Raw genomic sequence first — 18,046 nt, forward strand, 5'->3', positions numbered from 1 at the left:
TGGGCAGAGTAAAGGCAACATTTTAAAAGGACATCTCTAGAAACAGGTGCCCAGAGAAATGGGGAGGATCCTAAATGGTGAAGGAAACCAGAAATTCATCAAGACAAGGAGGCTCAGGGAACATTTTGTTGTTGTTGTTATAAATTAAATCTCATAATTCTGGCAAGAAGATGAAAACACTAGAAAGGCAAAGCTGGAGTGGGTGGCTGACAGCTGTAGGCAGCTGGAGTGAAGAGAAAGAATAGGGAGACCATTAACATGCAGCAGTGGGAAAAGAACCTGGAAATAATGACTGTAAAACCCTACTGAGGAGCAAGGTGACACAATTAGAGACACATGATGGGCCAGTAACAGTTATTTAGTGCCTTTATTCTCTGCTAAAGGAGTCCTAATTTGCTACTAAGAATTTTGATGTGCTAACAAGTACTGCCCAAGGAAAGGAACACACTATTCAAAAATCAAGGTCATTTGAGCCTGGTTTTGAGCCTTCTCCAAATAGTGCATATCTGAGCCTACCTCTGGCAGGAGGTTTGATTGAAGCAAGACTTCCTTCAGAGAGTAATCCTCTTGTATTCATGTGCAGTCATTGTCTGGTCCCTGTGGATGCCTCTGGTGTTTGGGAATTCTCTTTCTGTTGGGAGATTAAAAGAAAATTCTAAAAACTTACAAACTACAACCCATATTAAAGTTCAGCCCCAGGGGGTAGTATCAGATGGGAAATATGAATGTAGTGTAATAGCATCTGAACATTTGGAGTAAATTTGAAAACAGAACCATCTGTTAAATAATCAGATCCAGTAGACTCCACACTTTGTACCACCAGCTGCTGTCAAATAGGAGATTATGAAACCTTGTAATAAATTCTCCACTAAGCCTGTTTTCTTGTTTCAGGGTTAACTTGGGGCAGAGCTGCAAGCCTGTAGGGATGAAACTCTGCAGTCCAGGTGTATATCTTCCTTTCAATTCGGTCATCCATGGTGGATGAGAAAGGACCTCAATTCCAGTATGTGAGGTTGGAAGAGGGGCAGAAGAAGCAAATTCCATAGCAACCGCACTCCTTTAGTGTAAATTCTGACTCCTCCCCTGTCTCCCCTAGTATGTCTCTATCCATCTTCCATTCTCTGCCCCTCCATGGCATCATGGGACAATCTCAGACAGGACATGGGAAGAGAAATAACAGCCAGCACTGAATTGGATGTAAGAATGAACATATTAGGGCTTTTTTCTATACTTCTGGCTTTGCTCACAGATGTAGGGGAATTGTCAGGGCAGAGGAGCAGTCAATAATGATCTCAGTTAAAAGACAAGAAGGAAAGAAGCTGGGACAGTCTTCCTACTTCTACACCTCAAGTTTTCTTATTGCTTTGGTCCAGTTTCAGTTCCCAAAGCTCTTTTTCTGAGTAGGTCTTGCTCACTTTGATGACTGAAAAATTCTGGGTGTGGGCAAATGAAAGCTCTTTTGTTGAGGAGCATATACTTAATGAAAATCTTGAGCAAAGAGTTTGATACAAGAGCTTCCTTATATCTGTCAAAACCTGGGCATTTTTCTCAGGTCTCACTCTCTCATTACTGACATCTAATCCTTCAGCAAGTCCTTTTGCCTCTATCCTCAAAATGTGCCCCAACTTCTCTCCGCTCCCTTATGACTGTCTCCTGACTGGTCTTGTCCTGCCACACTTGCCCCACATCAGTCCTATCTCCAGCTAGTGGCGAGAGGGGTCTGTAAGAAGCTTAACTCAGATGTCATCCTCCTGCTTCAAATCCTCCAGTGGCTTTTTATTGTACTTGGGATAAAGCCAAACTCTACCATGTCCTATATGACCTCTTCTGCATGATGCGATCACTTCAGCCTCATTTATCATCACTCACAACACTACAGAGACACTGGCTTTCTTGTTTATGAGCTCCTACCTAAGTAAGGGTCTTTGCACTCTAGAATCTCTATACCCAGAAGCTTCTCCTCCTGGATATTCCCATAGCTTCCTCCTTCTTGTTCTGGCTGCCCATGTAAAGTAGCTGTCACCTCCTGCTCCCCAAGTCACTCTCTCCTCAACACGTTGATTTTGTCCTTCACAGTACTTAACACAATCTGAAATTAGACAGCTTGTTTATCTAGTTGTTTGCCTATTGCCTGGATTCACTAGAATGCAACCTAACTGAAGCCTGGGAATGTTTCTGGATCATTCACTCCTGTACCCTGGCCAATTCCTTTAAAAATGCTTGTGGAAATGAATGAATTCCTGGCTGGAGATGCCACAAAGAGATTTAGGACTAAGATCACTCAACATATCCTATCTTTTTAAGGCTTGAAGTTTGGTGATTTCAGAGCATCATTTGAAAATTTCAGTCAATATATTGCTTTTGTTCAACAATTATACATGTTTATCAGTGGAAATTATTTATCCAGACAATATGCACTGTGTAGAGTTCATTGTCTCACTGGCATGCAGTTACGACCATAGCAACAACTCCTGTATTTGTGAAGAGCTCAACCATTTTCAAAGTGCATTCTTTCAGTAACTTCCAGGGAAGAATGACTCCCATTCACCAGTGGGAAAACTGAGGCTTGCTGGCATTAGCTGATTTCCCACAAGGGTTCAGAGACAGGGAGAGCAATTTGGCTCCAGGCTCTGGCTTCCCACTCTGCTGAGCTGCCTCTCATTATCTCATTTGATGGTCACAATATTACTGGGAGGTTGGAAAGGCAGGGTCATAATCCCTATGACATTCCAACGAAGTCTTAACATTATACACATATGGGCCAACCCTGGCTGGGAAGCCTCAGTCTGTGCAGATCAAGTTGGGAGACAGGATTATAAGGGGCTCTTTTAATGCCATACCAGTGGCAAGGAAAACTCTTCTAGGTTGCTGTCCTGTGTGCAGCACAGACAAAAGATAGACCCTTGCTTTCTCCAGCCCCATTTATACCAGTATCTAAGTCACAACTTCCAGGATCTCCGATTCTTCTCTCTCCTTTACCACTGCCTCCCTCCTACCACTAAGTCACAATGTAAAGTCAGTTCTTCTTCCAACTAGTCATCCTCTCCTCTCTCACATCACTGTTCATTCCTTAGTTGTGAGCCAGACTGCCTGGATTCAATTCCCTGCTGTACACCGACGAAGTGGTGTGGCCTTGGCAGGTTACTTAACTTCTGTATGAACCAATCTCCTCATCTGTAAGATAGAGGTAGGAAGTAGAACTGATTGCACAGGAGTCTTATGAAGATTAAACTTGCCAGTGTCCATAAAGCACTCAGAACAGGGCACAGAGGAAGTGCCACGGAGCTGTGACTTACAATTATTATCATTGTTCTTTCTGGGTCCTTGTTAACACTCTTCTGGATTCTCATGTTTGTCTCCTGACAGGACCCGTAAATGCTGTCTTGCCCATCTCATCCACTCTCCAGAGAACTTCTTAACATAGACTCGACCACATTTTTCTTAACATTTAGAATCCTTGGCTTAGAACCCTCAATGGTGTTCCACTGAACTTTGGATGAAATTCAGTTGCTTCACCCAAGTACATAAGGTCTGGCTCCTGCATCCTTCTCCCATCTCACTTTATGTCACCTCTGCTTTTCTCATTTGTTTACAACCTTACTGGCCTTCTGCCAAGTTCTAGAACACACTAAAGTGTTTTATATCTCTGTCCCTTTGCACATGCTGTTCCTGTTATTCTAAACTCTCTTCCCCTTGTTTTTCATATCCTTTTGGTCTCAGCTCAGAGCAGCCTTCCCCTATCTTATTTGAGAGATGTCACCCACATCCATTTCTGGATTTCTGTCTTGCTCCTCAAGTTATTTTTTTTTAAGGATTTTATTTATTTATTTGACAGAGAGAGAAAGCGAGAGAGGGAACATAAGCAGGGGGAGTGGGAGAGGGAGAAGCAGGCTTCCCGCTGAGCAGGGAGCCCTTCGCAGGGCTTGATCCCAGCACCCTGGGATCATGACCTGAGCCAAAGGCAGACACTTAACGACTGAGCCACCCAAGCACCCCGGTCCTCAAGTTATTTCTTAAAGGTACTTATCACACTTCCTAATTATTGTGTATTTGTATATTTGAGCCTGTGTACATGACCTCTAGGAATGAGTGGACGTGACTATAGCTAATGCTATTCTAATCCCGTGGACTTTATTTCTATTATACTTTTTGACCACAGCTTCTATTTTAGAAAAATAACTAACGAGGGAAAAGTTTCAAAGATGCTTGATGCTTTAAGAAACCAGCTTTAAAAATTCATTGTTGCTTGATGTTATACACACACATATTTTTATGAATAAAAAATAAAGCTTCCCAGACGAAGAAACAAATAGAGAAGAATGATAGTCCATAGATCCATATAAATGGATCTGAATAATTCAAATGTCACCCATAAGTTTTGCTAAAAAGAAATTAAAGGAGATTTCATGAAATTTCTCTAAGTTTGAAGGGAAGGGAAATGAGGCCTATTAAAATTAATTGTGTTGGGCGCCTGGGTGGCTCAGTTGGTTAAGCGATTGCCTTCGGCTCAGGTCATGATCCTGGAGTCCCTGGATCGAGTCCTGCATCGGGCTCCCTGCTCGGCAGGGAGTCTGCTTCTCCCTCTCCCACTCCCCGTTTGTGTTCCCTCTCTCGCTGTGTCTCTCTCTGTCAAATAAATAAATAAAATCTTTAAAAAAAATAAATAAATAAAAATAAAATTAATTGTGTTGCTCAAAGGTGAAGCTGTGTGTGTGTGTGTGTAAGTGTGTATGACTGTGAAGCCCAGCAAAACCCCATCAGATAGTGGTGCAACCCTGCTCACTGGTGCACGCCCCTTGAAGATTTCCTTAAGCATGTAACTACAGAAAAGAGCCAACTAATTTGGATCTCTTGCCCCCACCTCCCCTCTCTTCCTCCCTCCCTCCCTCCCTTCCTCCCACAAATCTTGATTGAGTTTCTGCTTTACACCAAGTACTAAACTAGGCATTATTAAATCAAGGTGATAAGACCTAGTCCCTGCACTCAGGAGATCCACATACCTAAAGAGAAGACACGTGTGTAATTAAGCAATGAGCCCAAGACATCACAGCTACAAAAGCAGGTACAAACTACAGTAACAGGGGAATGAATTTTATTTAGGGGTAGCTAGAGCATAGGATTATAGTAAGGAAGGCTTCTCTGTGGTGTTGACAACTGCACTGGGGTTTGAAGTTTCCATGGGAGCATGTGCATGGTCAGGTGAGGACAGACAGAGGCAAGACCCAGGGCAGAGATCCCATACTGTCATCCCAAACTATCTATACTATATCTTATAGTACCATGTTTGTTCATCCTGTCATGAGGGCAGCACTGCCCACGCCTGGTGCTGGGAGGGAAACAAATGCACTTTGAGAGTTAAGATCTCCTATGGAAACAAAATAGAAATGGCTTTACACTGGAGAGAAAGTAAGCAAGCAAAAATAAATACATGAGTAAATATAAATAAAAAAGAATAGCAAAGAGTATTAAAAGTTTAGAGTAAATATAAATAAAAAAGAATAGCAAAGAGTATTAAAAGTAAACTTAAGATTCTCCAAGCTCCTTGTTTTCCAGATGAGAAAGGGGATTGACTAAGACAAGGCATTAGAAGCAGTTCAGGACTCTTTCCCTGCCCCTCTTCTACCACCCTTCTCTCTGGCTCTGCAAATCAACACATATCCTGAAGTAGGAGAAAAGCACACAGTCTCTACCACCAGGGAGTTCACGTTCAAGGTTTCACTGCTTCCTCGCTGGATGGTTCTAACCAAGCTACCTGCTTCTGTGAGTCCGTTTCCTCATTGGTAAAAAGAGTGAAAGTATTCCAGACCCATTTGTAAGACCATCTGAGCATACCAGTAGCAGATAGCAATATGTTCAAGGTTGCACTTGCACTTGATAGGTCTTATGAAGGAATTATGTATTCACAACTGCAAAACAGCAACCAAAAGTGAAGGCCCATGCTGTCACAGGTAGCTGACACAGCTAGGTCATTCCTGCCTCCAACATTGGAAGGTTTAACACTACAGTGCCCTTGAGAGGTGCCTGCCAAGCCCCTCAGACCATGTGCTTCACTCTGACAGACTTTCTGTGGACCAGTGGTCATGCTGCCCTGCCCTGGAAACTCATCTGCCCAGGATCACAGAGATGTCAGGGGAAGCTGCTCTGACTTGGTCTCAGGCACAACCTGACACTGGAGTTTTCTTTCACCAGCCAGCAGGAAACATGTGGGATGAATTAACAAAGCCAGCCAGAGAAAGCAGCAGCAGACAGACTTCAATTGGCTCCCTGATGATGGAGCGGGGTGGGCACTCCTCTGTCCAACACTGTGAGGGCCTTAGGGTACACCCAGGATCCCCCCACCCCCAAAGCATTGCCCTTTAGCCAACCCTCAGGCCTAGGGATGTGGGATTTCAACCCAGGCAGTCTGGCTCATGACTAAGGAATTGATGGTGACAAGAGAGAGGGATGATAGTGAACAAGACAGATATAGTTGCGACCTCATGGGCAGAGTAGGCTCAGACCTCAGCTTCATGTTTATAGGTCAGGAATGCCAGGAGCCACGCCAGGGAGGGAATCAAAGGCTTTACAGCACATCCTTTCAGTCCAGGCAAAATTGAGGCTGGGAGACCATGCAGTCAAGGTCCAAACAGCTGTAGCTATAAATATGCTCCGTTACACTCCATTACACTCAGAAGCACTTCTTTTTCCACCTGCCCTTGCTCACAGTTAAGTCTTTGTCCCTGTAAGTTGAGCAGTAGCTTCTTTCCAGCCATACTTTCCCCAGGGGTAGAATTGAGTTCTGGGTTTGCTACTATTCCCTCCTCCCATCAGCCAAAGTGTCCTGGATCTTCAGCATCAACTCCTCTCCTCCACTGGCTGCTCTCACTGAGGGCCAGTTCTCCATGGAGGTATTTTATACCTTGGCAGGTGATCTCTGGTTAGAAAAGTACGGTCAGTCTATGCTGCCAGGTGTCTGCTAGGTGCTCACTCATGCCTTATGAAGAACATCCTTTCCTTTTGAGGGACACGATGCAAGGGGCTGGTTAAGGAGAAAGGAAAATGAGAAACAGGATGCTCCGTACACTACAAGGTCCTCATGATGGAAATGAGGAGGGTGCCGGTAGGTGCTTCTCCTAAGGAAGATTGCAGTCTTCAATCCTATTGGCAGATAACCACGGCTAAGGATTTTGTGACATCCTGCTGTTTTCAGCCAAGTAAAATGGATTTCTCTCCTCCTTGGGGAGAAATGCTTATCTAAGGCAGGCTTAATGGAGGAAGGAGAGAAGTGAAAAGGAGGTTTAATACAATAGGCACTGAAATGGGGTCTTGGGCAACCTTTGGAAATTCCAGTGTGATTGTTAGCTCTACCCTCACCTGAGCTCCACACCCTTCTGTGCTGCCAGAGCCTGCTTCTAGCACTTTCCCAGCTCCACCAGGTTCCCTCTGAAAGTGGTACTTCACAGGAAGGCCATCTTCATGGTTTTGTCTCTGTGATGGATGGCCATCGCCATCTGTCCTCCCCTAGGAGCCTCCACATCTGGGCATACTCAGTCAGGTTGTGAGAGCAGAACAGGGCAAGGAACACCAGGGTTACTGCCAGCTAATTGATGCTGTGAAAAGTGGAGCACAAAAGAATTGACCCCATTTTATAAAGGGTTCCACGAGGGGGCAGCCATAGGCTCAGGTAAGTTCTTCCTGGTGTGATTTTCATAGGACCCCCATAGGATTTTCAGTCACACAAGGCTTCCTTCCTTTTTTTTTTTCTTTTAATTATTAGAAAATACACACAACATGAAATTCACCATTTTAACCATTTTTAACTGTAAAGTTCAGTAGCATTTGGTACATTCACATTGTGGTGGTATATCCATCACTATGATCCATCTCCAAAACTTTTTTGTCATCCTAAACTGAAATTCTGTACGCATTAAAGACTATCTCTCCATTTCCTCTGCCCCCCAGCCCCTGGCAACCACCATTCTACCTTCTGTTCCTATGAATTTGACTACTGTAAGAACCTCACACAAGTGGAATCATACAATATTTGTTCTTTTGTATGTTTGGCTTATTTCATCTAGCATAATGTCTTCATGATTCATCCATGGTATAACATGTATCAGAATTTCCTTCCTTTATAAATCTGGATAATATTCCATGGTATGTATAGACCACATTGTGTTTATCCATTTATCTGATGATAGACACTTGGCTACTATAAATAATGCTGCTATGAAATGGGTATACAAATATCTCTTCAGGACCCTGCTTTTAATTCTTTTGTTATATACCCAGAAATGGAGTTTCTGATCATATGGCAATTCTATGTTAAGTTTTTTGAGGACCTGCCATACTGTTTTCCACAGAGGCTGCATCATTTTATATTCCCACCAGCCATGCACAAGGGTTCCCATTCCTGCACAATCTCACTAACAATTGTCATTTTCTGTTTTATTTTATTTTGTTTTTTATAATAGGGCTTTCTTTCTTTTGGTTTCCCTTTCAAATGGACAATTTATCTTTTCCAATGTGCAGAGACTCCAGTTCACCTTCTTTTGTTCACCATGGAGGAGGGCAATTATCTCACCAATGGTATTCTTCTACATGGTGCAGACACCCTTTTCATGAATGCCACAGTCCCTGCAGGTCTGAATTTGGGACTAAAGTGCTTTTCCAAAGTGTAAAAGTCTGAGGAAATTTGTTATCTCTTCATAGAAAATCCTATAGGTGATTTCTCTTTCCATTTTTGCTAAGAAAATTTACTCCCCTTTAGGAGGAGGGAAAAGTAGGCATAGTAATGAATAATGTGGGAAAGAAGAAGAAATGCAGGCTGTAGAATTAGAATTCTTAACCCCTCCTCTGCAGTTGCTGCATGGCTGTGTGGCCCTGGGCAGCCATGAAACTCACCAAACCTCAGCATGAATATCATGCTTGTGTCATAGGACTGATGCCATATTTATATTAAAATTTCTCCATATATATATATATATATATATATATATATATATAACATATACACTATACATCTACAAATGCATGTGTACACACACACACAGTTTTTTCCATAAATGCTTAAATGTGATCAATTCAGATATAATGGATTTTTTAAGAGCCATCATTTCTTTATCTTAGTGTCTCCCTCCTTCTCTCCCCAGTCCTTGCAAACTTCCCTCTCATTAACTATGTAGCCCCTGTGAACTATCTAGTATGTGTTCCCATAATTTTTTCCACTCCCATATAATCATATCAATAAGTGCATGTTCATATTGCAGATGGAAAGTTGTGAAAGCCCTTATAAAAATAGGATGTTTTACATGCTTTTATTTTTTCCTAATTTAAATTCAATTAGCCAAGGTATAGTACATCATTAGTTTCTGATATAATGTTCAATGCTTTTCTGCATTTTGGCTTTCTCACTCAATATTTCCTCATAGAATTCCCACCAAATCAAGAGGCAAGCTCTAAGTCAATCTTCATCATGGCTTAATCCATGGTTTGATTGTGCTATAATTTATTTAACCACCACCTCTTAGTGAGCATTAGGTTTTCTTATGCTCTGCAGCCTAAATGCCACTCATTTGTGGATTGTGAATCATCTGATCAATGCCCTCCCCAGCCACCCTTTCTCACTCAAAATGAGATCCAGAGGCCTCGCAATGACTTGCAAGGTCATGAATGATTCTTCCATCCTCACTTTCCCTCCACCCTCTCTGAGTATTCTCTTCCTCACTCTGTTCCAGCCACACTGGCCTCCTTGTGGCTCTTCAAACCCATCACACACTCTTCCTGCCTCTGGATTTTTTTACTTGCTATTCTCTTGGATCTACATTTTTCACCAATATCTACACAACTCACTTCCTCACCTTCTCCAGGACTCTCAAGACTGTCTCTAGCTTCCCAGCCTAAATAAGCAACTCCCCTTCCCCTTGGAATTCATCTCTTCCTTCCCTGCTTTCTTTTTCTCCCTAGGACTTATCACTTATTTATTTGTTTATTATCTGGCTCTTCCCATTAAAGTGTAGACTCTACAGGTCAGGCATCTAACTGTTTTTGCTCAATTCTGTAGATTCAGTATCTACAACAATGCCTGGCCCTTAGTAGGGTTCAATAAATATTTATTGAATGGATCAATGAATGATGAATAAATGAACAAACTACACAGATCAGTGTGGGATGTGGGTCATCAGGGACACAGAATAGCATCTGATCAGAACCAGAACAGAGGTGATTTTCATGGGCCTATCAAATTAAAGTTTAACCAAATTTCTAGTGAAGAGGAACTGACATAACACTGGAATTACACTGCATTTGAGGCTTATGTAATAATTACAGATACACATACTTAGCTACTCACTGAACTATAGAGAGCTTATTTCATGGGATAGATCAGTCAGTGTTGTCTTTGTTAAATCTAGACTCAAACCCATCTGGTCTCAATATAGAGAGCTCTGTATCCAGTAGGTTATAAATGAACAAACACTGGGATAGAGTGGCATAGGAGCTGAGGGCATTGGCTCTGGAGTCTGATTCCTTGGGTTTAAACCCCAGCTCTGCTAATTACCTCTGTAAAAGCTTGGACAAATTACTTAACCTGTCTGTGCTTCAACTTCCTATGTGTCAGATGAAAAGAGTACAGAGTACACACATCAAAAACTTTTTGTTGCATGGGGCAAATGAATTAATACATGTAAAACACTTAGAACTTGGCCCATAGAAAGCACTCATGTTATAATTACAGAGGTTAAGAACACAAGCTCCTGAGACAGACTGCCTGGGATTAAACCCAGTCTCTGCTACTTAGTAGCTGTATGGCCTTGGGCAGGTCACTTAACTGCTCTGATTCAGTTTCATCATCTGTAAGATGAGGATAATCATAGTCTCTCCTCCTGAGTACTGTGAGAATTAAATATGTTGGTATATAGAGAATTTAAAATGTGCAAGATTATTATGATCCATATATCATATAAGCATATAGTATGATGTTTGCAATCACCACCACCACCACCACCATCATCATCATCATCTGTGTAGCTCAGATTCTGAACTATAGGGGTAAGAGAGCAGATAAAAAGCATCTCTCTAATAAGAGCACATAAGCGACACCTGTCCCTTCCCAGGCCTGCCATACATCACACAGGGAGTTCTATGTTTTGCCTAGCAAACTGGTACTTGACATATTTCCCAAGCCACTGCCCTTCCTTTTTCTCTTCATCAATAGAGTTAGTCAACTCTTCTGTGTTCTCAAAGCACCTTGTCTTTGTTCCTAATTCCCCATCCCTGGCTGGAGGTAGTGTAGGTGGCCCCACCTCTGAGGTTCCCAAAGCTGCAGCCATCTCTCACCAGAAGCTGCAGAGGAGACAAAGACAAGAAAGGCCAGTGGAGGCAGAAATCAGAATGGGTCACCACAGGGCCAGAAATACAGACAGAGGCAGGGAGTGAAGAGTTAGCTGTTAACCTCTCCACTTCAATGTCTTCCTCTGTGAAATGAGGTTAATAACAGCACGGACTCTATAGAGTCACTGAGGATTGAATGAGAGAAAGGGTGGGAAAGGCTTGGCCAAGTGCCTGGCATATAGTCAGCAATGATAAGGAAGAACACAGGTGTGCTGAAGGAGCACAGAACATAGGCTATGCATGGGGTAGAGATAGCAAGCTAAGGTGTGGGGACTGGAGTAAACTGTGTTACCTGTTTCTCCTCCCTAGGGAGGATTATATTTGGCACTCCATGGAGGCAGTCTTGGCTATCTGAATTTTTGGCCAGCAAAATGTGAAGGAGGGATGTGTTACCTCTGGGCAGCAGCTTTAAGACTCAGTGCATGGTTTACTGTACTCTCTTTTCCCTGCCTCTGCCAATCTGGAGCAGGCATTAGGATGGAGCCTCCATCAGTCTGGAGGGCTGAACTTTTGCTCACTTGCAGCTGATGTGTGACACACTAGAGAAATAAGTTTTGCTTTAATCCACTAAAATATGGAATTGTCAATCGGAGGGGGAGACAAGCCATGAGAGACTATGGACTCTGAGAAACAAACTGAGAGTTCTAGAGGGGAGGGGGGTGGGGGGATGGGTTAGCCTGGTGATGGGTATTAAACAAGGCACGTATTGAATGGAGCACTGGGTGTTACACGCAAACAATGAATCATGGAACACTACATCAAAAACTAATGATGTAATGTATGGTGACTAACATAACATAATAAATAAATAAATAAATAAATAAATAAATAAATAAATAAATAAATAAATAAATAATAAATAAATAAATAAATAAATAAAATATGGAATTGTCAGATGCTGCAACCTGAAAGCATCTTAGTATTTCTGGAGCCTGAAATCAAGGAGGAGAATGTTAAGAGATGTGTCTGATGAGCATGCTGAGGGGCTCAAGCTTTGTCTTATAAATCACTGGGGAGGTGCTTTATTCAAGCCCTCCTGCCTTTGAGGGGCTCACAGTCCCAGGACACATTCTTTGCATGGTGCCTGGTCCAGGGTCACATAACAATAAATAAACTAGCTCCAAAATCCTCGTAGTCCCTTCTTTGCCAAAAAATAAATTCACAATACTTCCATCTGGCATTTAAAACCCCATATAAATGGCCCTGTTCATCCCACCTCTTAGCACCATCAATCACCTATTGTAACCACTTTACTGTCTGTGGAACATGTTTTAGCAATTCTATTTTTTAGTCTTTGCTCATATCTTTCTCTTCTATCTGTATTGATCCTCCTTTCCTTCCAATTTGTCAAAGTCCCAGTGGAAAGGCACAGACCTTTGAAGGATTAAAACTCTGGTCCTGGTTTGTTTAATGGCACCCATAAGAACCCTGTAACCAATTTTTGAAAAATTCTCTCAACCACTCTGGTTCACATCAGTAAAATGAAGATTATTGGGCCAGATGATCTCAAAGGTGCTTTTCGGCTTCTTAAATAACTATTATTTAAGATTAGGTTTGGCTTCAAATAACAGAAAACCCCACATGACTAGAGTTTAAGTCATATAGAAGTTTATCCTTTACCTTATGCAAATGAAATTCAGAGGTAAGCATTCAGGATCAGCATGGCACCTTATTACTATCTTAGCTTGAGCTGCTATAATAAAATACCACAAGGTGGTGCCTTAAATGACAGAAATTTCTTTCTTACAGGTCTGGAGGCTAGAAGTCAAAGACCAAAGTGCCAGCCAATTCAGTTTCAAGTGAAGGCCCTCTTCCTGGTTTGCAAACTGCTACCTTCTCACTGTGTGCATGACAGATAGATCATCTCTGTCTTGTTGTTGTTTTTTTTCTCATAAGGGCACTAATCCCATTCATGGGGGCTCTACCCTCATGACCTAATTACCTCCCAAAGTTTCCACCTCCAAATACCATCTCATTGGAGATTAGGGCTTCAACATGTAAATTTGGGGAAACACATTTGGTCCATAGCACTATGCCTCTTGTCCTCCCAAATCCATGTCCTTCTCACATGCAAATACATTAATTCCACCCTCATAGCCCCGAAGTCTTAACTCATCCTAGCATCAACTCTAAACTCGGAAATCCAAAGTCTTATCTAAATATCATCTAAATCAGACGTGGGTGATACTCAAGATATGATTCATCCTAAGGCAAAATGCCTCTCCAGGTGTAAACATGTGAAACCAGACAAGCTAGGTGCTTCAAATACATGAATACCCACAATGGTGGGACAGGCACAGGATAGACATTCCCATTCCAAAGGTGAGAAATAGAAAAGAAAGAAGGATGATGGGTCCCAGGCTAATCTAAACTTCACAAGGCAAACTCCATGAGATGTTAACACTCATGAATAATCCTCTGTATTTCAGACTCGCTGGGGCAATAGGCTCACCTTCTGGACAATTCTCAGGACCAAAATCTTTTCTAGTCAGGGTTCTCCAGAGAAACAGATCAGAAAAGTAAAGAAACAGAGATGAAGACAGAGAAAGAGACAGAGAGAGAATTGGCTGAGAAGTCCCATGATCTGTCACCTGCAAGTTGGAGACATGGAGAAGATAGCGGTGTAGTCTGAGTCTGAGACCAAAGGCCTGAGAACTAGAGGAGCCAATGATATATAGTCCTAACTGGAGTCTGAGTGCAGGAGAAGACTGATGTTCCAGCTGTGCAGTCAGGTAGAGAGATCAGATTCTCCCTTCCTCTGCCTTTTTATTTTATTCAGGCCCTCAACAGATTGGATGATGTCCACCTATATCTGGGAGGGCAAGCTGTTTTATTGAGTCCACCAATTCAAATGCTAATCTTATATGGAAACACCCTCACAGACAGACCCAGAAATAACGTTTAGCCAAATATTTGGGTACTCCATGGTCTGGTCAAATTGAAACATAAAATTAATCATCACAGTGGCCATCAGAAAACCAGCTTTTTTTTGTCTTATTGTTCCAACATTGTCAACATGTAGTTAGAACCTAATGGTGCAAGATGACTTATTGAGTTCTAGCCATCACACCTATCTTCTACTCAACAGGAAGAAAGAAAGGGATAAAGAAAGATTTCCCTTTAAGGGCTATCTAGCAGTTACACACACTGTTAAATTGCAGTGGATAGGACTTAATAAATCATATGGCCATACTTAGCTGCAAAAGAAGCTAGGAAATATGGTCTTTATTCTGGATGTCTATGTGTCCCACTAAAACCTGGGAATTTTATTACTAAGGAAAAAGAGGGGTTGGATATCAGGACTAGCTGGCTACTTAATTCGTAAGAGAAATCTTAGTAAACCCACCTAGCATGGTTTAGACCTACATTTTGGCTTATTAGTCATGAAGGAAAAATGTGGATCTCTTTTGGCCTGCCTCTTATGTGACTCTCTCAATTGTTTTAAACTCAGAAGTGGAAGAAGGGATTTATTTACGGGAAACCCAATACCTTCAATGTAACACAGCAAATCGGTACAGATGGTAAACTGAATATATCTGTCTCAATTTTCTTCTGGAAACAAGATGCTGATATACCAAAGAAACATCTTCCATCCCCGTTCTCAATAAAAACACTAGAGATAATTACATATAGTGTAAGTATGAAAATATGTACATTTTAATATATAAGACAAGCAGCTTATGAGAATAGCATATAGCAATACTGAGAGATTGCTCTTGAAGAAGATAAGTGGGAAAATATGGTCTTCTTATTATATCCAGCATACAATTCCAAAGTCAAAGAATGATGCTAGTCATACATTCCCAAAGAGCAAGGAGCTGATACATGAAAACTTACTTAACTGTTTTCATTAAGGTGAGGCCAGAGCCAACTTAATACTGAACTACCATGATTTTTTTACAAGAAGAATTTTACCTATTTTATGTTAGATACATGTTATTTTACACATTGATACATATTATGTACATAAGTGTTAGATATATATTTTGTTAGATAGCGACAAAGCTGTCCATCACTTTTTTTAAGGGCATACATTATTCAAGAGAGAGCATTACTGCTGACAAAACACATTTGGATAAATAAGATTCCTTCTCTTATTCACACAATGATTCATTTCATGTCACACACACTTCATTTTTGACTCATAAATTGTGTCGCAACAGGCTTTGTAAGACTTATAATTATTGAGGCTATTTTTGCGCTGCTATTCACTGCCTTTTCTTAGCCTCTTTGCATTCATTAATAACCAGTTTTTTCCTTCTTATTATTTTGTATCCGACCAAAGAGAACTGTGTCAGCCAATCAGCATCTTGGATGATGACTCATTTGCATTCAAAAGTTCAAAAATATTAGGTCTTTATCAATAAAAATTAAGCCTGCTGCTACACACTACACACTGAGCGAGGACAGGGGATACAGTGGAAAATAAGATGTGGTTCTTGCTCCAGCCCTCTCCTGCTGAAAATTTAAAGGTTAGATTACATACCACTAAGATCCTTTCCAGAAGAGATTCACATTTTAATACAAAAAAAAAAAAAAAAACTACTGTGACTGACTGACTTTATAGCTAATAAACTGCCTTCACTTGCATTGAGTTCATTTGAGCTACACAAGCAACCTCTAGAGAGAGGTGTCTCCATTATCAACCCCATTTAACAGACCAGAAAACTGAGGCTTGAGGTTGAAAAAAAAAAAAACTAGCCCCCACGTAACTTTGACTTTCAACATCAGAATTGTGTTTAAAAACCCCACCTCTTATGTTCCTCAATTTTGGAATTCTTTGCAGAATGTCTGGCTAAAAGAATATGGAGTTTTTTCAAAGAGTAGTCCTCAAATTTCCAACTTCAGTATCATCTGAGATGCGTATCTAACAGGCAGACTCGTGGGCCCCATCCCGGACTGCTTGAGTCAGAATCTCAAGAGGGGTCCAGAAAAGTGGCAGTTTAACAAGCTCCCACCCCCCAGGTGATTCTCCAGCCCACTACAGTTTGAGATCCACCAAAGGAGGCCCTCTGCAGGCAGAGAAGAAAGGGTAGAACATTTCGGGCAGGGAGAAGTGTGCAAGCTAATGCCTGGAGTTATGGATGTTCAAGGAAAGCTCAGAATCTGCAAAAATATCCATTGCATCCACTTTTAGATGATGTCATAGACTAACTGCTGAGCTGAAATTCTTAAAGGGAAGAGCTGAAATGCTTTTAGAGCCCTCAGTCCCCGAGTCTCTGTAACACCTTTAGCTTTTTGAGTCAGGTGTGGGCTGCAGCAGCTGGAAGGTCAAAAGTCTGGCTCTCTTGAAACCGGGGACACTTAATCTTTGACACAATCTGCCCCTGGCTGTAAAAATATGCTTTCTTCCTCTGGGAGAAGATTTTTCTCACTAAGTCACATCCAGATCCTAAACAAACTATATACAGTAATCACCAGAGTACTGGATTGGAAGCCAGGGAACTTGGGTTCAAATCCTGCCTCGGCGACTATACTCATTATATCTCTTTGTTTGCAAGTCACCGGGATAGCTTGAACTAACAGGGAGATTTATCATAAAGACATGGGTGTTTCATAGATCCCAAAGGCAGATCCAGGCCTCTGGAAAGAATATGCTTTTTCTATTATTTCTCTATTGTTTTTCTCTACTTTGCTCAACACATCTGTTCATTTTTCTTTTCTTTGCCAGAGTAGATTTTTCTGCTGCCTCGTTTATGGGATGGAACACAGCTGTCCCTCTGCTCCCAGTAATAGCTAATAGTTACTATTCACATGGGTTAGACACTATTCTAAGCTCTTTATAAGTATTGTTATATTTAATCATCACAATAACATGGTAAGGATGCCATGAGTGCCATTTTTGTACAGATAAAGAAACTGATTAATTTCTCTGTAGAAATTAAATAATTAGCTCAAGGACACACAGCTAGTTCTAGTATGGACCCCAGGTACTCTGAACTCAGAGGCAATAGAATTGTGTCCTGCCTCATACTCTTTCATGTCACATAGAAAAGTTTAATGGCTATCTCTGTCTAATTTTCATATGTCCAAATAAAACCAGATTGCCGAGTATGGCCAGGGTCTGGGGTCGCACAGCACAATCAAGAATGGGAGGGCTATGCTCACAGAAAGGAAGTTTTGGGGAAGTTCCTGTTTTTTTAAAGAAGGGCCCTCCACACCTGCTAATCCAGCCAAGTGATTTTCTTCAAGCCCCTTCCCATCTTTGGATTTGTTTCCTCTGACGATAGGTGCTCTATCCCCTTCTTGGACACTCAGAATGGATTCTTGTGTAGTAAAGTCTCTGAAAAGTCCATCGGTAAAGATAATTGCTTGACCTTAACCCAGTGTTTCCCAAATTTATTTGACCACAGAAACTTATCCTCCATTGAGATGCTGAGCCTCCTACTTTACAGAAACCATAGAAGAGTTCAAACAGGAATGCTGTCAACTTCCTGCCACAAACCCTTCAAGTCCACCTACAGCTTTGTCCCTCTTCTCCTCCTCCTCCTCTTTAGTTATAATTGCAGAGGTGCCCCTTCTCCTTTCTAAGGCTCATGGGTCTGGATGATTCCATCCCCTCCTGCCTTTTCAGGAAATTTATATTATCCATTTCCAATTATCTATCTATCATCTATCTATCCATATCTATCTATCTATCTATCTATCTATCTATCTATCTATCTATCTATCTATC

At 41.5% G+C, this 18,046-nt stretch overlaps 1 long non-coding RNA gene across 4 annotated transcripts in view; it reads right to left on the reverse strand.

Annotated features, from left to right (window-relative positions):
- Positions 1-18,046, reverse strand: part of LOC117998813 — a 128,275-nt gene that overhangs the window by 36,779 nt on the left and 73,450 nt on the right. For all 4 annotated transcript variants that reach the window (XR_004676089.1, XR_004676088.1, XR_004676086.1 and 1 more), the window contains one exon: positions 517-631. This is a non-coding gene — a long non-coding RNA (uncharacterized LOC117998813). The remainder of the gene's footprint in view (positions 1-516; positions 632-18,046) is intronic.

Source organism: Mirounga leonina, unplaced genomic scaffold (genome assembly GCF_011800145.1).
Source record: "Mirounga leonina isolate KUSES-001 unplaced genomic scaffold, KU_Mleo_1.0 Mir_418, whole genome shotgun sequence".
NCBI classification, from domain to species: domain Eukaryota; kingdom Metazoa; phylum Chordata; class Mammalia; order Carnivora; family Phocidae; genus Mirounga; species Mirounga leonina.